The sequence below is a fragment of the Mytilus trossulus genome, chromosome 1, assembly GCF_036588685.1.
Source record: "Mytilus trossulus isolate FHL-02 chromosome 1, PNRI_Mtr1.1.1.hap1, whole genome shotgun sequence".
Classification (NCBI taxonomy): domain Eukaryota; kingdom Metazoa; phylum Mollusca; class Bivalvia; order Mytilida; family Mytilidae; genus Mytilus; species Mytilus trossulus.
This window is the reverse complement of record NC_086373.1, coordinates 5,131,483-5,151,761: the sequence shown is the minus strand read 5'-3', so window position 1 is coordinate 5,151,761 and position 20,279 is coordinate 5,131,483. Positions and strand designations below refer to the sequence as shown.

General features: G+C 35.7%; 18 non-coding genes across 18 annotated transcripts; all 18 read left to right on the top strand.

The window, feature by feature from the left end:
* Nucleotides 1-1,146: 1,146 nt before the first annotated feature.
* Nucleotides 1,147-1,265, top strand: LOC134700995 (5S ribosomal RNA). Its single transcript, XR_010104005.1, has one exon. It is a non-coding gene; the product is annotated as a 5S ribosomal RNA (ribosomal RNA).
* Nucleotides 1,266-1,408: 143 nt separating this feature from the next.
* LOC134700990 (5S ribosomal RNA) lies at nt 1,409-1,527 on the top strand. Its single transcript, XR_010104004.1, has one exon. It is a non-coding gene; the product is annotated as a 5S ribosomal RNA (ribosomal RNA).
* A 1,961-nt stretch (nt 1,528-3,488) lies between these two features.
* Nucleotides 3,489-3,607, top strand: LOC134700983 (5S ribosomal RNA). Its single transcript, XR_010104003.1, has one exon. It is a non-coding gene; the product is annotated as a 5S ribosomal RNA (ribosomal RNA).
* Nucleotides 3,608-3,750: 143 nt separating this feature from the next.
* Nucleotides 3,751-3,869, top strand: LOC134700976 (5S ribosomal RNA). Its single transcript, XR_010104002.1, has one exon. It is a non-coding gene; the product is annotated as a 5S ribosomal RNA (ribosomal RNA).
* Nucleotides 3,870-5,830: 1,961 nt separating this feature from the next.
* Nucleotides 5,831-5,949, top strand: LOC134700971 (5S ribosomal RNA). The gene has a single exon (XR_010104000.1). It is a non-coding gene; the product is annotated as a 5S ribosomal RNA (ribosomal RNA).
* A 143-nt stretch (nt 5,950-6,092) lies between these two features.
* LOC134702629 (5S ribosomal RNA) lies at nt 6,093-6,211 on the top strand. The gene has a single exon (XR_010104459.1). It is a non-coding gene; the product is annotated as a 5S ribosomal RNA (ribosomal RNA).
* A 1,961-nt stretch (nt 6,212-8,172) lies between these two features.
* LOC134700964 (5S ribosomal RNA) lies at nt 8,173-8,291 on the top strand. Its single transcript, XR_010103996.1, has one exon. It is a non-coding gene; the product is annotated as a 5S ribosomal RNA (ribosomal RNA).
* A 143-nt stretch (nt 8,292-8,434) lies between these two features.
* Nucleotides 8,435-8,553, top strand: LOC134700951 (5S ribosomal RNA). The gene has a single exon (XR_010103993.1). It is a non-coding gene; the product is annotated as a 5S ribosomal RNA (ribosomal RNA).
* Nucleotides 8,554-10,514: 1,961 nt separating this feature from the next.
* Nucleotides 10,515-10,633, top strand: LOC134700943 (5S ribosomal RNA). Its single transcript, XR_010103992.1, has one exon. It is a non-coding gene; the product is annotated as a 5S ribosomal RNA (ribosomal RNA).
* Nucleotides 10,634-10,776: 143 nt separating this feature from the next.
* LOC134700936 (5S ribosomal RNA) lies at nt 10,777-10,895 on the top strand. The gene has a single exon (XR_010103991.1). It is a non-coding gene; the product is annotated as a 5S ribosomal RNA (ribosomal RNA).
* Nucleotides 10,896-12,856: 1,961 nt separating this feature from the next.
* On the top strand, nt 12,857-12,975 carry LOC134700930 (5S ribosomal RNA). Its single transcript, XR_010103990.1, has one exon. It is a non-coding gene; the product is annotated as a 5S ribosomal RNA (ribosomal RNA).
* A 143-nt stretch (nt 12,976-13,118) lies between these two features.
* Nucleotides 13,119-13,237, top strand: LOC134700923 (5S ribosomal RNA). Its single transcript, XR_010103989.1, has one exon. It is a non-coding gene; the product is annotated as a 5S ribosomal RNA (ribosomal RNA).
* Nucleotides 13,238-15,198: 1,961 nt separating this feature from the next.
* Nucleotides 15,199-15,317, top strand: LOC134700908 (5S ribosomal RNA). The gene has a single exon (XR_010103987.1). It is a non-coding gene; the product is annotated as a 5S ribosomal RNA (ribosomal RNA).
* A 143-nt stretch (nt 15,318-15,460) lies between these two features.
* On the top strand, nt 15,461-15,579 carry LOC134700900 (5S ribosomal RNA). The gene has a single exon (XR_010103984.1). It is a non-coding gene; the product is annotated as a 5S ribosomal RNA (ribosomal RNA).
* Nucleotides 15,580-17,540: 1,961 nt separating this feature from the next.
* LOC134700895 (5S ribosomal RNA) lies at nt 17,541-17,659 on the top strand. Its single transcript, XR_010103983.1, has one exon. It is a non-coding gene; the product is annotated as a 5S ribosomal RNA (ribosomal RNA).
* A 144-nt stretch (nt 17,660-17,803) lies between these two features.
* LOC134700887 (5S ribosomal RNA) lies at nt 17,804-17,922 on the top strand. Its single transcript, XR_010103982.1, has one exon. It is a non-coding gene; the product is annotated as a 5S ribosomal RNA (ribosomal RNA).
* A 1,960-nt stretch (nt 17,923-19,882) lies between these two features.
* Nucleotides 19,883-20,001, top strand: LOC134700880 (5S ribosomal RNA). The gene has a single exon (XR_010103981.1). It is a non-coding gene; the product is annotated as a 5S ribosomal RNA (ribosomal RNA).
* A 143-nt stretch (nt 20,002-20,144) lies between these two features.
* Nucleotides 20,145-20,263, top strand: LOC134700866 (5S ribosomal RNA). Its single transcript, XR_010103978.1, has one exon. It is a non-coding gene; the product is annotated as a 5S ribosomal RNA (ribosomal RNA).
* Nucleotides 20,264-20,279: the final 16 nt, after the last annotated feature.

The following is a 20,279-nucleotide window of genomic DNA, read 5'->3' as shown; positions in this document are numbered from 1 at the left end:
TATAACAAAAAGTACAATTTATTTGAAACAAATGATTAAAACTTGTCGAACAAGCACACAGATTTTCTTGTCGATCTGTTTGAATTAGATTGTCATGAAAGTTTAAGGGTGCTCTCGTCGAGGTCCGCGTTAGTTTGATAATTACACACTGTCGGTGATTTTTGCATATCATTGTAATCTGTCGTTCATTCGCACACATCGTTCAACAACCAAAGCCGCAAAATGTCTGACGCACCAGCACCAGTAGTAAAGACCCCAGCTAAGTCACCAAAGAAGAAAGCTGCAGCTAAACCAAAGAAAGTAGCTACTCATCCAAAATACAGCGAGATGGTCGGAAAGGCTATATCTGCTTTGAAAGAGCGTGGAGGCTCCAGCCGTCAAGCCATCCTCAAGTATATCTTAGCAAACTTCAGCGTTGGTAGCGATGCAAAAACAGTCAACACTCACTTGAAGTTAGCTCTGAAATCAGGAGTGAAGAGCAATAGCTTGAAACAGTCGAAGGGTACCGGCGCTTCTGGAAGCTTTAAGATTGGGGAAGTAGCTAAACCAGCTAAGAAACCAGCAAAGAAAGTAGTTAAACCTAAAACAGCCAAGCCAAAGAAGGCAAAGACACCTACCAAAAAGACTGCCGCAAAGAAACCTGCAGCAAAGAAACCAGCAGGTGAAAAGAAAGCAGCTAAACCAAAAGCAAAGAAGCCAGCTGCAAAGAAACCTGCTGCAAAACCTGCTGCCAAATCTGCAAAGAAAGCCACAAAATCTCCCAAGAAGACAAAGGCTGCAGCTAAACCAAAGAAGGCAAAGACACCAAAGAAGAAGTAAATGAAGGAAGCATGATGCTTTTAAAGCTTAAACAGCCCTTTTAAGGGCTACCAAAATTTTTCAAAAAGAATCTGAAATTGTTGCATGGTATTAGTCACAAATAAAATATAGCTTGTTCCATTTTCTAAATCTCTCTTTCTTCTCTGCAATTTATTTCTACTACATGTGAACTTGCTAAGTTTTACTATCTTCCACTCTGGATCGTGCAGTAAATATTTAGTTTTGCTTCTATCTTAAACCCGAAAAAAAATCTTTTTATACAAATTCTTGATCTGTTCAAAATTGCTACTTCCTAACTTTATATATCAAAAAATTTAACACTTCTGTGTCTACGACCATATCACGTTGAAAACACCGGTTCTCGTCCGATCACCGAAGTTAAGCAACGTCGAGCCCGGTTAGTACTTGGATGGGTGACCGCCTGGGAATACCGGGTGTTGTAGACATTTTTTGTGTTCTTATAATTTTGCATTTCTAACAAACATATAATTAGTGTAAAGTTTTGCTTCTGAAAAAAAATATTATATATAAATTTTTGACAAAAATGCTACTACCTAACCTTATATATCAAAAATTTTAACACTTCTGTGTCTACGACCATATCACGTTGAAAACACCGGTTCTCGTCCGATCACCGAAGTTAAGCAACGTCGAGCCCGGTTAGTACTTGGATGGGTGACCGCCTGGGAATACCGGGTGTTGTAGACATTTTTTTACGTATAATTTTGTATTCCTACCAAACATAATGGTTCAATATTTTTTTTACTAATTTATTTGGATGTAATATTCAATGTATTTAGCTATCAATGAAGAAAACAGAAAATAAATCATTCATAAATTTATTTAGTTTTCAATACCCATCTGCATGTTGAAATATTTTTAAGTGAAATACATGCACGTCAAGTTATATACACTTAAGAATTCCACTCCTTACACATGCATGTGGCTATATATATATTTTTAAATTAGGTCTTTGAAAGGTCGTCTGTGATAATATGGTATCCGCCATTTGTCGTCATTTGAAATCGCCTCTTTCTTTTTGACCAGGGCTTATATGATTCACATTTTTTCTGAAAGGATTCTAATTAGCAAAAATTCATTATAGCAAAAACAAATAATAAACAATAAATAATAATTATAGTTTGTAAAGTTCCAGTAAAAACTTCGAATATTTGAAACGTCTTTCATCTCGGTCAAGGAAGTCCCGGTTTCGAAGTTTGCCATCTTTGTGTGCTTTCATATCGAAGGCAAAATCTAAATTTCTGGGAAGTCTCTTTATTTCTGTGTATATCTGAAAGCAAAAACATATAAAGAAATGATTTTACTACAAATTTATATCATTTTTACGGCACAATCTAGTTTTTGTGAAATAATACAACACGTTTTCTGATGAAGAATCGCACGAGTGAAATTGACAAGTTGTACATTAATCGTAAATATTTCTTCACTCGTGGTATTTTGTTTAATTCTTATGACATATTCTGAAAGATAAATTCCTGCTGAAAATTTTCGTGTATCATTTATATAACAAAAAGTACAATTTATTTGAAACAAATGATTAAAACTTGTCGAACAAGCACACAGATTTTCTTGTCGATCTGTTTGAATTAGATTGTCATGAAAGTTTAAGGGTGCTCTCGTCGAGGTCCGCGTTAGTTTGATAATTACACACTGTCGGTGATTTTTGCATATCATTGTAATCTGTCGTTCATTCGCACACATCGTTCAACAACCAAAGCCGCAAAATGTCTGACGCACCAGCACCAGTAGTAAAGACCCCAGCTAAGTCACCAAAGAAGAAAGCTGCAGCTAAACCAAAGAAAGTAGCTACTCATCCAAAATACAGCGAGATGGTCGGAAAGGCTATATCTGCTTTGAAAGAGCGTGGAGGCTCCAGCCGTCAAGCCATCCTCAAGTATATCTTAGCAAACTTCAGCGTTGGTAGCGATGCAAAAACAGTCAACACTCACTTGAAGTTAGCTCTGAAATCAGGAGTGAAGAGCAATAGCTTGAAACAGTCGAAGGGTACCGGCGCTTCTGGAAGCTTTAAGATTGGGGAAGTAGCTAAACCAGCTAAGAAACCAGCAAAGAAAGTAGTTAAACCTAAAGCAGCCAAGCCAAAGAAGGCAAAGACACCTACCAAAAAGACTGCCGCAAAGAAACCTGCAGCAAAGAAACCAGCAGGTGAAAAGAAAGCAGCTAAACCAAAAGCAAAGAAGCCAGCTGCAAAGAAACCTGCTGCAAAACCTGCTGCCAAATCTGCAAAGAAAGCCACAAAATCTCCCAAGAAGACAAAGGCTGCAGCTAAACCAAAGAAGGCAAAGACACCAAAGAAGAAGTAAATGAAGGAAGCATGATGCTTTTAAAGCTTAAACAGCCCTTTTAAGGGCTACCAAAATTTTTCAAAAAGAATCTGAAATTGTTGCATGGTATTAGTCACAAATAAAATATAGCTTGTTCCATTTTCTAAATCTCTCTTTCTTCTCTGCAATTTATTTCTACTACATGTGAACTTGCTAAGTTTTACTATCTTCCACTCTGGATCGTGCAGTAAATATTTAGTTTTGCTTCTATCTTAAACCCGAAAAAAAATCTTTTTATACAAATTCTTGATCTGTTCAAAATTGCTACTTCCTAACTTTATATATCAAAAAATTTAACACTTCTGTGTCTACGACCATATCACGTTGAAAACACCGGTTCTCGTCCGATCACCGAAGTTAAGCAACGTCGAGCCCGGTTAGTACTTGGATGGGTGACCGCCTGGGAATACCGGGTGTTGTAGACATTTTTTGTGTTCTTATAATTTTGCATTTCTAACAAACATATAATTAGTGTAAAGTTTTGCTTCTGAAAAAAAATATTATATATAAATTTTTGACAAAAATGCTACTACCTAACCTTATATATCAAAAATTTTAACACTTCTGTGTCTACGACCATATCACGTTGAAAACACCGGTTCTCGTCCGATCACCGAAGTTAAGCAACGTCGAGCCCGGTTAGTACTTGGATGGGTGACCGCCTGGGAATACCGGGTGTTGTAGACATTTTTTTACGTATAATTTTGTATTCCTACCAAACATAATGGTTCAATATTTTTTTTACTAATTTATTTGGATGTAATATTCAATGTATTTAGCTATCAATGAAGAAAACAGAAAATAAATCATTCATAAATTTATTTAGTTTTCAATACCCATCTGCATGTTGAAATATTTTTAAGTGAAATACATGCACGTCAAGTTATATACACTTAAGAATTCCACTCCTTACACATGCATGTGGCTATATATATATTTTTAAATTAGGTCTTTGAAAGGTCGTCTGTGATAATATGGTATCCGCCATTTGTCGTCATTTGAAATCGCCTCTTTCTTTTTGACCAGGGCTTATATGATTCACATTTTTTCTGAAAGGATTCTAATTAGCAAAAATTCATTATAGCAAAAACAAATAATAAACAATAAATAATAATTATAGTTTGTAAAGTTCCAGTAAAAACTTCGAATATTTGAAACGTCTTTCATCTCGGTCAAGGAAGTCCCGGTTTCGAAGTTTGCCATCTTTGTGTGCTTTCATATCGAAGGCAAAATCTAAATTTCTGGGAAGTCTCTTTATTTCTGTGTATATCTGAAAGCAAAAACATATAAAGAAATGATTTTACTACAAATTTATATCATTTTTACGGCACAATCTAGTTTTTGTGAAATAATACAACACGTTTTCTGATGAAGAATCGCACGAGTGAAATTGACAAGTTGTACATTAATCGTAAATATTTCTTCACTCGTGGTATTTTGTTTAATTCTTATGACATATTCTGAAAGATAAATTCCTGCTGAAAATTTTCGTGTATCATTTATATAACAAAAAGTACAATTTATTTGAAACAAATGATTAAAACTTGTCGAACAAGCACACAGATTTTCTTGTCGATCTGTTTGAATTAGATTGTCATGAAAGTTTAAGGGTGCTCTCGTCGAGGTCCGCGTTAGTTTGATAATTACACACTGTCGGTGATTTTTGCATATCATTGTAATCTGTCGTTCATTCGCACACATCGTTCAACAACCAAAGCCGCAAAATGTCTGACGCACCAGCACCAGTAGTAAAGACCCCAGCTAAGTCACCAAAGAAGAAAGCTGCAGCTAAACCAAAGAAAGTAGCTACTCATCCAAAATACAGCGAGATGGTCGGAAAGGCTATATCTGCTTTGAAAGAGCGTGGAGGCTCCAGCCGTCAAGCCATCCTCAAGTATATCTTAGCAAACTTCAGCGTTGGTAGCGATGCAAAAACAGTCAACACTCACTTGAAGTTAGCTCTGAAATCAGGAGTGAAGAGCAATAGCTTGAAACAGTCGAAGGGTACCGGCGCTTCTGGAAGCTTTAAGATTGGGGAAGTAGCTAAACCAGCTAAGAAACCAGCAAAGAAAGTAGTTAAACCTAAAGCAGCCAAGCCAAAGAAGGCAAAGACACCTACCAAAAAGACTGCCGCAAAGAAACCTGCAGCAAAGAAACCAGCAGGTGAAAAGAAAGCAGCTAAACCAAAAGCAAAGAAGCCAGCTGCAAAGAAACCTGCTGCAAAACCTGCTGCCAAATCTGCAAAGAAAGCCACAAAATCTCCCAAGAAGACAAAGGCTGCAGCTAAACCAAAGAAGGCAAAGACACCAAAGAAGAAGTAAATGAAGGAAGCATGATGCTTTTAAAGCTTAAACAGCCCTTTTAAGGGCTACCAAAATTTTTCAAAAAGAATCTGAAATTGTTGCATGGTATTAGTCACAAATAAAATATAGCTTGTTCCATTTTCTAAATCTCTCTTTCTTCTCTGCAATTTATTTCTACTACATGTGAACTTGCTAAGTTTTACTATCTTCCACTCTGGATCGTGCAGTAAATATTTAGTTTTGCTTCTATCTTAAACCCGAAAAAAAATCTTTTTATACAAATTCTTGATCTGTTCAAAATTGCTACTTCCTAACTTTATATATCAAAAAATTTAACACTTCTGTGTCTACGACCATATCACGTTGAAAACACCGGTTCTCGTCCGATCACCGAAGTTAAGCAACGTCGAGCCCGGTTAGTACTTGGATGGGTGACCGCCTGGGAATACCGGGTGTTGTAGACATTTTTTGTGTTCTTATAATTTTGCATTTCTAACAAACATATAATTAGTGTAAAGTTTTGCTTCTGAAAAAAAATATTATATATAAATTTTTGACAAAAATGCTACTACCTAACCTTATATATCAAAAATTTTAACACTTCTGTGTCTACGACCATATCACGTTGAAAACACCGGTTCTCGTCCGATCACCGAAGTTAAGCAACGTCGAGCCCGGTTAGTACTTGGATGGGTGACCGCCTGGGAATACCGGGTGTAGTAGACATTTTTTTACGTATAATTTTGTATTCCTACCAAACATAATGGTTCAATATTTTTTTTACTAATTTATTTGGATGTAATATTCAATGTATTTAGCTATCAATGAAGAAAACAGAAAATAAATCATTCATAAATTTATTTAGTTTTCAATACCCATCTGCATGTTGAAATATTTTTAAGTGAAATACATGCACGTCAAGTTATATACACTTAAGAATTCCACTCCTTACACATGCATGTGGCTATATATATATTTTTAAATTAGGTCTTTGAAAGGTCGTCTGTGATAATATGGTATCCGCCATTTGTCGTCATTTGAAATCGCCTCTTTCTTTTTGACCAGGGCTTATATGATTCACATTTTTTCTGAAAGGATTCTAATTAGCAAAAATTCATTATAGCAAAAACAAATAATAAACAATAAATAATAATTATAGTTTGTAAAGTTCCAGTAAAAACTTCGAATATTTGAAACGTCTTTCATCTCGGTCAAGGAAGTCCCGGTTTCGAAGTTTGCCATCTTTGTGTGCTTTCATATCGAAGGCAAAATCTAAATTTCTGGGAAGTCTCTTTATTTCTGTGTATATCTGAAAGCAAAAACATATAAAGAAATGATTTTACTACAAATTTATATCATTTTTACGGCACAATCTAGTTTTTGTGAAATAATACAACACGTTTTCTGATGAAGAATCGCACGAGTGAAATTGACAAGTTGTACATTAATCGTAAATATTTCTTCACTCGTGGTATTTTGTTTAATTCTTATGACATATTCTGAAAGATAAATTCCTGCTGAAAATTTTCGTGTATCATTTATATAACAAAAAGTACAATTTATTTGAAACAAATGATTAAAACTTGTCGAACAAGCACACAGATTTTCTTGTCGATCTGTTTGAATTAGATTGTCATGAAAGTTTAAGGGTGCTCTCGTCGAGGTCCGCGTTAGTTTGATAATTACACACTGTCGGTGATTTTTGCATATCATTGTAATCTGTCGTTCATTCGCACACATCGTTCAACAACCAAAGCCGCAAAATGTCTGACGCACCAGCACCAGTAGTAAAGACCCCAGCTAAGTCACCAAAGAAGAAAGCTGCAGCTAAACCAAAGAAAGTAGCTACTCATCCAAAATACAGCGAGATGGTCGGAAAGGCTATATCTGCTTTGAAAGAGCGTGGAGGCTCCAGCCGTCAAGCCATCCTCAAGTATATCTTAGCAAACTTCAGCGTTGGTAGCGATGCAAAAACAGTCAACACTCACTTGAAGTTAGCTCTGAAATCAGGAGTGAAGAGCAATAGCTTGAAACAGTCGAAGGGTACCGGCGCTTCTGGAAGCTTTAAGATTGGGGAAGTAGCTAAACCAGCTAAGAAACCAGCAAAGAAAGTAGTTAAACCTAAAGCAGCCAAGCCAAAGAAGGCAAAGACACCTACCAAAAAGACTGCCGCAAAGAAACCTGCAGCAAAGAAACCAGCAGGTGAAAAGAAAGCAGCTAAACCAAAAGCAAAGAAGCCAGCTGCAAAGAAACCTGCTGCAAAACCTGCTGCCAAATCTGCAAAGAAAGCCACAAAATCTCCCAAGAAGACAAAGGCTGCAGCTAAACCAAAGAAGGCAAAGACACCAAAGAAGAAGTAAATGAAGGAAGCATGATGCTTTTAAAGCTTAAACAGCCCTTTTAAGGGCTACCAAAATTTTTCAAAAAGAATCTGAAATTGTTGCATGGTATTAGTCACAAATAAAATATAGCTTGTTCCATTTTCTAAATCTCTCTTTCTTCTCTGCAATTTATTTCTACTACATGTGAACTTGCTAAGTTTTACTATCTTCCACTCTGGATCGTGCAGTAAATATTTAGTTTTGCTTCTATCTTAAACCCGAAAAAAAATCTTTTTATACAAATTCTTGATCTGTTCAAAATTGCTACTTCCTAACTTTATATATCAAAAAATTTAACACTTCTGTGTCTACGACCATATCACGTTGAAAACACCGGTTCTCGTCCGATCACCGAAGTTAAGCAACGTCGAGCCCGGTTAGTACTTGGATGGGTGACCGCCTGGGAATACCGGGTGTTGTAGACATTTTTTGTGTTCTTATAATTTTGCATTTCTAACAAACATATAATTAGTGTAAAGTTTTGCTTCTGAAAAAAAATATTATATATAAATTTTTGACAAAAATGCTACTACCTAACCTTATATATCAAAAATTTTAACACTTCTGTGTCTACGACCATATCACGTTGAAAACACCGGTTCTCGTCCGATCACCGAAGTTAAGCAACGTCGAGCCCGGTTAGTACTTGGATGGGTGACCGCCTGGGAATACCGGGTGTTGTAGACATTTTTTTACGTATAATTTTGTATTCCTACCAAACATAATGGTTCAATATTTTTTTTACTAATTTATTTGGATGTAATATTCAATGTATTTAGCTATCAATGAAGAAAACAGAAAATAAATCATTCATAAATTTATTTAGTTTTCAATACCCATCTGCATGTTGAAATATTTTTAAGTGAAATACATGCACGTCAAGTTATATACACTTAAGAATTCCACTCCTTACACATGCATGTGGCTATATATATATTTTTAAATTAGGTCTTTGAAAGGTCGTCTGTGATAATATGGTATCCGCCATTTGTCGTCATTTGAAATCGCCTCTTTCTTTTTGACCAGGGCTTATATGATTCACATTTTTTCTGAAAGGATTCTAATTAGCAAAAATTCATTATAGCAAAAACAAATAATAAACAATAAATAATAATTATAGTTTGTAAAGTTCCAGTAAAAACTTCGAATATTTGAAACGTCTTTCATCTCGGTCAAGGAAGTCCCGGTTTCGAAGTTTGCCATCTTTGTGTGCTTTCATATCGAAGGCAAAATCTAAATTTCTGGGAAGTCTCTTTATTTCTGTGTATATCTGAAAGCAAAAACATATAAAGAAATGATTTTACTACAAATTTATATCATTTTTACGGCACAATCTAGTTTTTGTGAAATAATACAACACGTTTTCTGATGAAGAATCGCACGAGTGAAATTGACAAGTTGTACATTAATCGTAAATATTTCTTCACTCGTGGTATTTTGTTTAATTCTTATGACATATTCTGAAAGATAAATTCCTGCTGAAAATTTTCGTGTATCATTTATATAACAAAAAGTACAATTTATTTGAAACAAATGATTAAAACTTGTCGAACAAGCACACAGATTTTCTTGTCGATCTGTTTGAATTAGATTGTCATGAAAGTTTAAGGGTGCTCTCGTCGAGGTCCGCGTTAGTTTGATAATTACACACTGTCGGTGATTTTTGCATATCATTGTAATCTGTCGTTCATTCGCACACATCGTTCAACAACCAAAGCCGCAAAATGTCTGACGCACCAGCACCAGTAGTAAAGACCCCAGCTAAGTCACCAAAGAAGAAAGCTGCAGCTAAACCAAAGAAAGTAGCTACTCATCCAAAATACAGCGAGATGGTCGGAAAGGCTATATCTGCTTTGAAAGAGCGTGGAGGCTCCAGCCGTCAAGCCATCCTCAAGTATATCTTAGCAAACTTCAGCGTTGGTAGCGATGCAAAAACAGTCAACACTCACTTGAAGTTAGCTCTGAAATCAGGAGTGAAGAGCAATAGCTTGAAACAGTCGAAGGGTACCGGCGCTTCTGGAAGCTTTAAGATTGGGGAAGTAGCTAAACCAGCTAAGAAACCAGCAAAGAAAGTAGTTAAACCTAAAGCAGCCAAGCCAAAGAAGGCAAAGACACCTACCAAAAAGACTGCCGCAAAGAAACCTGCAGCAAAGAAACCAGCAGGTGAAAAGAAAGCAGCTAAACCAAAAGCAAAGAAGCCAGCTGCAAAGAAACCTGCTGCAAAACCTGCTGCCAAATCTGCAAAGAAAGCCACAAAATCTCCCAAGAAGACAAAGGCTGCAGCTAAACCAAAGAAGGCAAAGACACCAAAGAAGAAGTAAATGAAGGAAGCATGATGCTTTTAAAGCTTAAACAGCCCTTTTAAGGGCTACCAAAATTTTTCAAAAAGAATCTGAAATTGTTGCATGGTATTAGTCACAAATAAAATATAGCTTGTTCCATTTTCTAAATCTCTCTTTCTTCTCTGCAATTTATTTCTACTACATGTGAACTTGCTAAGTTTTACTATCTTCCACTCTGGATCGTGCAGTAAATATTTAGTTTTGCTTCTATCTTAAACCCGAAAAAAAATCTTTTTATACAAATTCTTGATCTGTTCAAAATTGCTACTTCCTAACTTTATATATCAAAAAATTTAACACTTCTGTGTCTACGACCATATCACGTTGAAAACACCGGTTCTCGTCCGATCACCGAAGTTAAGCAACGTCGAGCCCGGTTAGTACTTGGATGGGTGACCGCCTGGGAATACCGGGTGTTGTAGACATTTTTTGTGTTCTTATAATTTTGCATTTCTAACAAACATATAATTAGTGTAAAGTTTTGCTTCTGAAAAAAAATATTATATATAAATTTTTGACAAAAATGCTACTACCTAACCTTATATATCAAAAATTTTAACACTTCTGTGTCTACGACCATATCACGTTGAAAACACCGGTTCTCGTCCGATCACCGAAGTTAAGCAACGTCGAGCCCGGTTAGTACTTGGATGGGTGACCGCCTGGGAATACCGGGTGTTGTAGACATTTTTTTACGTATAATTTTGTATTCCTACCAAACATAATGGTTCAATATTTTTTTTACTAATTTATTTGGATGTAATATTCAATGTATTTAGCTATCAATGAAGAAAACAGAAAATAAATCATTCATAAATTTATTTAGTTTTCAATACCCATCTGCATGTTGAAATATTTTTAAGTGAAATACATGCACGTCAAGTTATATACACTTAAGAATTCCACTCCTTACACATGCATGTGGCTATATATATATTTTTAAATTAGGTCTTTGAAAGGTCGTCTGTGATAATATGGTATCCGCCATTTGTCGTCATTTGAAATCGCCTCTTTCTTTTTGACCAGGGCTTATATGATTCACATTTTTTCTGAAAGGATTCTAATTAGCAAAAATTCATTATAGCAAAAACAAATAATAAACAATAAATAATAATTATAGTTTGTAAAGTTCCAGTAAAAACTTCGAATATTTGAAACGTCTTTCATCTCGGTCAAGGAAGTCCCGGTTTCGAAGTTTGCCATCTTTGTGTGCTTTCATATCGAAGGCAAAATCTAAATTTCTGGGAAGTCTCTTTATTTCTGTGTATATCTGAAAGCAAAAACATATAAAGAAATGATTTTACTACAAATTTATATCATTTTTACGGCACAATCTAGTTTTTGTGAAATAATACAACACGTTTTCTGATGAAGAATCGCACGAGTGAAATTGACAAGTTGTACATTAATCGTAAATATTTCTTCACTCGTGGTATTTTGTTTAATTCTTATGACATATTCTGAAAGATAAATTCCTGCTGAAAATTTTCGTGTATCATTTATATAACAAAAAGTACAATTTATTTGAAACAAATGATTAAAACTTGTCGAACAAGCACACAGATTTTCTTGTCGATCTGTTTGAATTAGATTGTCATGAAAGTTTAAGGGTGCTCTCGTCGAGGTCCGCGTTAGTTTGATAATTACACACTGTCGGTGATTTTTGCATATCATTGTAATCTGTCGTTCATTCGCACACATCGTTCAACAACCAAAGCCGCAAAATGTCTGACGCACCAGCACCAGTAGTAAAGACCCCAGCTAAGTCACCAAAGAAGAAAGCTGCAGCTAAACCAAAGAAAGTAGCTACTCATCCAAAATACAGCGAGATGGTCGGAAAGGCTATATCTGCTTTGAAAGAGCGTGGAGGCTCCAGCCGTCAAGCCATCCTCAAGTATATCTTAGCAAACTTCAGCGTTGGTAGCGATGCAAAAACAGTCAACACTCACTTGAAGTTAGCTCTGAAATCAGGAGTGAAGAGCAATAGCTTGAAACAGTCGAAGGGTACCGGCGCTTCTGGAAGCTTTAAGATTGGGGAAGTAGCTAAACCAGCTAAGAAACCAGCAAAGAAAGTAGTTAAACCTAAAGCAGCCAAGCCAAAGAAGGCAAAGACACCTACCAAAAAGACTGCCGCAAAGAAACCTGCAGCAAAGAAACCAGCAGGTGAAAAGAAAGCAGCTAAACCAAAAGCAAAGAAGCCAGCTGCAAAGAAACCTGCTGCAAAACCTGCTGCCAAATCTGCAAAGAAAGCCACAAAATCTCCCAAGAAGACAAAGGCTGCAGCTAAACCAAAGAAGGCAAAGACACCAAAGAAGAAGTAAATGAAGGAAGCATGATGCTTTTAAAGCTTAAACAGCCCTTTTAAGGGCTACCAAAATTTTTCAAAAAGAATCTGAAATTGTTGCATGGTATTAGTCACAAATAAAATATAGCTTGTTCCATTTTCTAAATCTCTCTTTCTTCTCTGCAATTTATTTCTACTACATGTGAACTTGCTAAGTTTTACTATCTTCCACTCTGGATCGTGCAGTAAATATTTAGTTTTGCTTCTATCTTAAACCCGAAAAAAAATCTTTTTATACAAATTCTTGATCTGTTCAAAATTGCTACTTCCTAACTTTATATATCAAAAAATTTAACACTTCTGTGTCTACGACCATATCACGTTGAAAACACCGGTTCTCGTCCGATCACCGAAGTTAAGCAACGTCGAGCCCGGTTAGTACTTGGATGGGTGACCGCCTGGGAATACCGGGTGTTGTAGACATTTTTTGTGTTCTTATAATTTTGCATTTCTAACAAACATATAATTAGTGTAAAGTTTTGCTTCTGAAAAAAAATATTATATATAAATTTTTGACAAAAATGCTACTACCTAACCTTATATATCAAAAATTTTAACACTTCTGTGTCTACGACCATATCACGTTGAAAACACCGGTTCTCGTCCGATCACCGAAGTTAAGCAACGTCGAGCCCGGTTAGTACTTGGATGGGTGACCGCCTGGGAATACCGGGTGTTGTAGACATTTTTTTACGTATAATTTTGTATTCCTACCAAACATAATGGTTCAATATTTTTTTTACTAATTTATTTGGATGTAATATTCAATGTATTTAGCTATCAATGAAGAAAACAGAAAATAAATCATTCATAAATTTATTTAGTTTTCAATACCCATCTGCATGTTGAAATATTTTTAAGTGAAATACATGCACGTCAAGTTATATACACTTAAGAATTCCACTCCTTACACATGCATGTGGCTATATATATATTTTTAAATTAGGTCTTTGAAAGGTCGTCTGTGATAATATGGTATCCGCCATTTGTCGTCATTTGAAATCGCCTCTTTCTTTTTGACCAGGGCTTATATGATTCACATTTTTTCTGAAAGGATTCTAATTAGCAAAAATTCATTATAGCAAAAACAAATAATAAACAATAAATAATAATTATAGTTTGTAAAGTTCCAGTAAAAACTTCGAATATTTGAAACGTCTTTCATCTCGGTCAAGGAAGTCCCGGTTTCGAAGTTTGCCATCTTTGTGTGCTTTCATATCGAAGGCAAAATCTAAATTTCTGGGAAGTCTCTTTATTTCTGTGTATATCTGAAAGCAAAAACATATAAAGAAATGATTTTACTACAAATTTATATCATTTTTACGGCACAATCTAGTTTTTGTGAAATAATACAACACGTTTTCTGATGAAGAATCGCACGAGTGAAATTGACAAGTTGTACATTAATCGTAAATATTTCTTCACTCGTGGTATTTTGTTTAATTCTTATGACATATTCTGAAAGATAAATTCCTGCTGAAAATTTTCGTGTATCATTTATATAACAAAAAGTACAATTTATTTGAAACAAATGATTAAAACTTGTCGAACAAGCACACAGATTTTCTTGTCGATCTGTTTGAATTAGATTGTCATGAAAGTTTAAGGGTGCTCTCGTCGAGGTCCGCGTTAGTTTGATAATTACACACTGTCGGTGATTTTTGCATATCATTGTAATCTGTCGTTCATTCGCACACATCGTTCAACAACCAAAGCCGCAAAATGTCTGACGCACCAGCACCAGTAGTAAAGACCCCAGCTAAGTCACCAAAGAAGAAAGCTGCAGCTAAACCAAAGAAAGTAGCTACTCATCCAAAATACAGCGAGATGGTCGGAAAGGCTATATCTGCTTTGAAAGAGCGTGGAGGCTCCAGCCGTCAAGCCATCCTCAAGTATATCTTAGCAAACTTCAGCGTTGGTAGCGATGCAAAAACAGTCAACACTCACTTGAAGTTAGCTCTGAAATCAGGAGTGAAGAGCAATAGCTTGAAACAGTCGAAGGGTACCGGCGCTTCTGGAAGCTTTAAGATTGGGGAAGTAGCTAAACCAGCTAAGAAACCAGCAAAGAAAGTAGTTAAACCTAAAGCAGCCAAGCCAAAGAAGGCAAAGACACCTACCAAAAAGACTGCCGCAAAGAAACCTGCAGCAAAGAAACCAGCAGGTGAAAAGAAAGCAGCTAAACCAAAAGCAAAGAAGCCAGCTGCAAAGAAACCTGCTGCAAAACCTGCTGCCAAATCTGCAAAGAAAGCCACAAAATCTCCCAAGAAGACAAAGGCTGCAGCTAAACCAAAGAAGGCAAAGACACCAAAGAAGAAGTAAATGAAGGAAGCATGATGCTTTTAAAGCTTAAACAGCCCTTTTAAGGGCTACCAAAATTTTTCAAAAAGAATCTGAAATTGTTGCATGGTATTAGTCACAAATAAAATATAGCTTGTTCCATTTTCTAAATCTCTCTTTCTTCTCTGCAATTTATTTCTACTACATGTGAACTTGCTAAGTTTTACTATCTTCCACTCTGGATCGTGCAGTAAATATTTAGTTTTGCTTCTATCTTAAACCCGAAAAAAAATCTTTTTATACAAATTCTTGATCTGTTCAAAATTGCTACTTCCTAACTTTATATATCAAAAAATTTAACACTTCTGTGTCTACGACCATATCACGTTGAAAACACCGGTTCTCGTCCGATCACCGAAGTTAAGCAACGTCGAGCCCGGTTAGTACTTGGATGGGTGACCGCCTGGGAATACCGGGTGTTGTAGACATTTTTTGTGTTCTTATAATTTTGCATTTCTAACAAACATATAATTAGTGTAAAGTTTTGCTTCTGAAAAAAAATATTATATATAAATTTTTGACAAAAATGCTACTACCTAACCTTATATATCAAAAATTTTAACACTTCTGTGTCTACGACCATATCACGTTGAAAACACCGGTTCTCGTCCGATCACCGAAGTTAAGCAACGTCGAGCCCGGTTAGTACTTGGATGGGTGACCGCCTGGGAATACCGGGTGTTGTAGACATTTTTTTACGTATAATTTTGTATTCCTACCAAACATAATGGTTCAATATTTTTTTTACTAATTTATTTGGATGTAATATTCAATGTATTTAGCTATCAATGAAGAAAACAGAAAATAAATCATTCATAAATTTATTTAGTTTTCAATACCCATCTGCATGTTGAAATATTTTTAAGTGAAATACATGCACGTCAAGTTATATACACTTAAGAATTCCACTCCTTACACATGCATGTGGCTATATATATATTTTTAAATTAGGTCTTTGAAAGGTCGTCTGTGATAATATGGTATCCGCCATTTGTCGTCATTTGAAATCGCCTCTTTCTTTTTGACCAGGGCTTATATGATTCACATTTTTTCTGAAAGGATTCTAATTAGCAAAAATTCATTATAGCAAAAACAAATAATAAACAATAAATAATAATTATAGTTTGTAAAGTTCCAGTAAAAACTTCGAATATTTGAAACGTCTTTCATCTCGGTCAAGGAAGTCCCGGTTTCGAAGTTTGCCATCTTTGTGTGCTTTCATATCGAAGGCAAAATCTAAATTTCTGGGAAGTCTCTTTATTTCTGTGTATATCTGAAAGCAAAAACATATAAAGAAATGATTTTACTACAAATTTATATCATTTTTACGGCACAATCTAGTTTTTGTGAAATAATACAACACGTTTTCTGATGAAGAATCGCACGAGTGAAATTGACAAGTTGTACATTAATCGTAAATATTTCTTCACTCGTGGTATTTTGTTTAATTCTTATGACATATTCTGAAAGATAAATTCCTGCTGAAAATTTTCGTGTATCATTTATATAACAAAAAGTACAATTTATTTGAAACAAATGATTAAAACTTGTCGAACAAGCACACAGATTTTCTTGTCGATCTGTTTGAATTAGATTGTCATGAAAGTTTAAGGGTGCTCTCGTCGAGGTCCGCGTTAGTTTGATAATTACACACTGTCGGTGATTTTTGCATATCATTGTAATCTGTCGTTCATTCGCACACATCGTTCAACAACCAAAGCCGCAAAATGTCTGACGCACCAGCACCAGTAGTAAAGACCCCAGCTAAGTCACCAAAGAAGAAAGCTGCAGCTAAACCAAAGAAAGTAGCTACTCATCCAAAATACAGCGAGATGGTCGGAAAGGCTATATCTGCTTTGAAAGAGCGTGGAGGCTCCAGCCGTCAAGCCATCCTCAAGTATATCTTAGCAAACTTCAGCGTTGGTAGCGATGCAAAAACAGTCAACACTCACTTGAAGTTAGCTCTGAAATCAGGAGTGAAGAGCAATAGCTTGAAACAGTCGAAGGGTACCGGCGCTTCTGGAAGCTTTAAGATTGGGGAAGTAGCTAAACCAGCTAAGAAACCAGCAAAGAAAGTAGTTAAACCTAAAGCAGCCAAGCCAAAGAAGGCAAAGACACCTACCAAAAAGACTGCCGCAAAGAAACCTGCAGCAAAGAAACCAGCAGGTGAAAAGAAAGCAGCTAAACCAAAAGCAAAGAAGCCAGCTGCAAAGAAACCTGCTGCAAAACCTGCTGCCAAATCTGCAAAGAAAGCCACAAAATCTCCCAAGAAGACAAAGGCTGCAGCTAAACCAAAGAAGGCAAAGACACCAAAGAAGAAGTAAATGAAGGAAGCATGATGCTTTTAAAGCTTAAACAGCCCTTTTAAGGGCTACCAAAATTTTTCAAAAAGAATCTGAAATTGTTGCATGGTATTAGTCACAAATAAAATATAGCTTGTTCCATTTTCTAAATCTCTCTTTCTTCTCTGCAATTTATTTCTACTACATGTGAACTTGCTAAGTTTTACTATCTTCCACTCTGGATCGTGCAGTAAATATTTAGTTTTGCTTCTATCTTAAACCCGAAAAAAAATCTTTTTATACAAATTCTTGATCTGTTCAAAATTGCTACTTCCTAACTTTATATATCAAAAAATTTAACACTTCTGTGTCTACGACCATATCACGTTGAAAACACCGGTTCTCGTCCGATCACCGAAGTTAAGCAACGTCGAGCCCGGTTAGTACTTGGATGGGTGACCGCCTGGGAATACCGGGTGTTGTAGACATTTTTTGTGTTCTTATAATTTTGCATTTCTAACAAACATATAATTAGTGTAAAGTTTTGCTTCTGAAAAAAAATATTATATATAAAATTTTTGACAAAAATGCTACTACCTAACCTTATATATCAAAAATTTTAACACTTCTGTGTCTACGACCATATCACGTTGAAAACACCGGTTCTCGTCCGATCACCGAAGTTAAGCAACGTCGAGCCCGGTTAGTACTTGGATGGGTGACCGCCTGGGAATACCGGGTGTTGTAGACATTTTTTTACGTATAATTTTGTATTCCTACCAAACATAATGGTTCAATATTTTTTTTACTAATTTATTTGGATGTAATATTCAATGTATTTAGCTATCAATGAAGAAAACAGAAAATAAATCATTCATAAATTTATTTAGTTTTCAATACCCATCTGCATGTTGAAATATTTTTAAGTGAAATACATGCACGTCAAGTTATATACACTTAAGAATTCCACTCCTTACACATGCATGTGGCTATATATATATTTTTAAATTAGGTCTTTGAAAGGTCGTCTGTGATAATATGGTATCCGCCATTTGTCGTCATTTGAAATCGCCTCTTTCTTTTTGACCAGGGCTTATATGATTCACATTTTTTCTGAAAGGATTCTAATTAGCAAAAATTCATTATAGCAAAAACAAATAATAAACAATAAATAATAATTATAGTTTGTAAAGTTCAGTAAAAACTTCGAATATTTGAAACGTCTTTCATCTCGGTCAAGGAAGTCCCGGTTTCGAAGTTTGCCATCTTTGTGTGCTTTCATATCGAAGGCAAAATCTAAATTTCTGGGAAGTCTCTTTATTTCTGTGTATATCTGAAAGCAAAAACATATAAAGAAATGATTTTACTACAAATTTATATCATTTTTACGGCACAATCTAGTTTTTGTGAAATAATACAACACGTTTTCTGATGAAGAATCGCACGAGTGAAATTGACAAGTTGTACATTAATCGTAAATATTTCTTCACTCGTGGTATTTTGTTTAATTCTTATGACATATTCTGAAAGATAAATTCCTGCTGAAAATTTTCGTGTATCATTTATATAACAAAAAGTACAATTTATTTGAAACAAATGATTAAAACTTGTCGAACAAGCACACAGATTTTCTTGTCGATCTGTTTGAATTAGATTGTCATGAAAGTTTAAGGGTGCTCTCGTCGAGGTCCGCGTTAGTTTGATAATTACACACTGTCGGTGATTTTTGCATATCATTGTAATCTGTCGTTCATTCGCACACATCGTTCAACAACCAAAGCCGCAAAATGTCTGACGCACCAGCACCAGTAGTAAAGACCCCAGCTAAGTCACCAAAGAAGAAAGCTGCAGCTAAACCAAAGAAAGTAGCTACTCATCCAAAATACAGCGAGATGGTCGGAAAGGCTATATCTGCTTTGAAAGAGCGTGGAGGCTCCAGCCGTCAAGCCATCCTCAAGTATATCTTAGCAAACTTCAGCGTTGGTAGCGATGCAAAAACAGTCAACACTCACTTGAAGTTAGCTCTGAAATCAGGAGTGAAGAGCAATAGCTTGAAACAGTCGAAGGGTACCGGCGCTTCTGGAAGCTTTAAGATTGGGGAAGTAGCTAAACCAGCTAAGAAACAAGCAAAGAAAGTAGTTAAACCTAAAGCAGCCAAGCCAAAGAAGGCAAAGACACCTACCAAAAAGACTGCCGCAAAGAAACCTGCAGCAAAGAAACCAGCAGGTGAAAAGAAAGCAGCTAAACCAAAAGCAAAGAAGCCAGCTGCAAAGAAACCTGCTGCAAAACCTGCTGCCAAATCTGCAAAGAAAGCCACAAAATCTCCCAAGAAGACAAAGGCTGCAGCTAAACCAAAGAAGGCAAAGACACCAAAGAAGAAGTAAATGAAGGAAGCATGATGCTTTTAAAGCTTAAACAGCCCTTTTAAGGGCTACCAAAATTTTTCAAAAAGAATCTGAAATTGTTGCATGGTATTAGTCACAAATAAAATATAGCTTGTTCCATTTTCTAAATCTCTCTTTCTTCTCTGCAATTTATTTCTACTACATGTGAACTTGCTAAGTTTTACTATCTTCCACTCTGGATCGTGCAGTAAATATTTAGTTTTGCTTCTATCTTAAACCCGAAAAAAAATCTTTTTATACAAATTCTTGATCTGTTCAAAATTGCTACTTCCTAACTTTATATATCAAAAAATTTAACACTTCTGTGTCTACGACCATATCACGTTGAAAACACCGGTTCTCGTCCGATCACCGAAGTTAAGCAACGTCGAGCCCGGTTAGTACTTGGATGGGTGACCGCCTGGGAATACCGGGTGTTGTAGACATTTTTTGTGTTCTTATAATTTTGCATTTCTAACAAACATATAATTAGTGTAAAGTTTTGCTTCTGAAAAAAAATATTATATATAAATTTTTGACAAAAATGCTACTACCTAACCTTATATATCAAAAATTTTAACACTTCTGTGTCTACGACCATATCACGTTGAAAACACCGGTTCTCGTCCGATCACCGAAGTTAAGCAACGTCGAGCCCGGTTAGTACTTGGATGGGTGACCGCCTGGGAATACCGGGTGTTGTAGACATTTTTTTACGTATAAT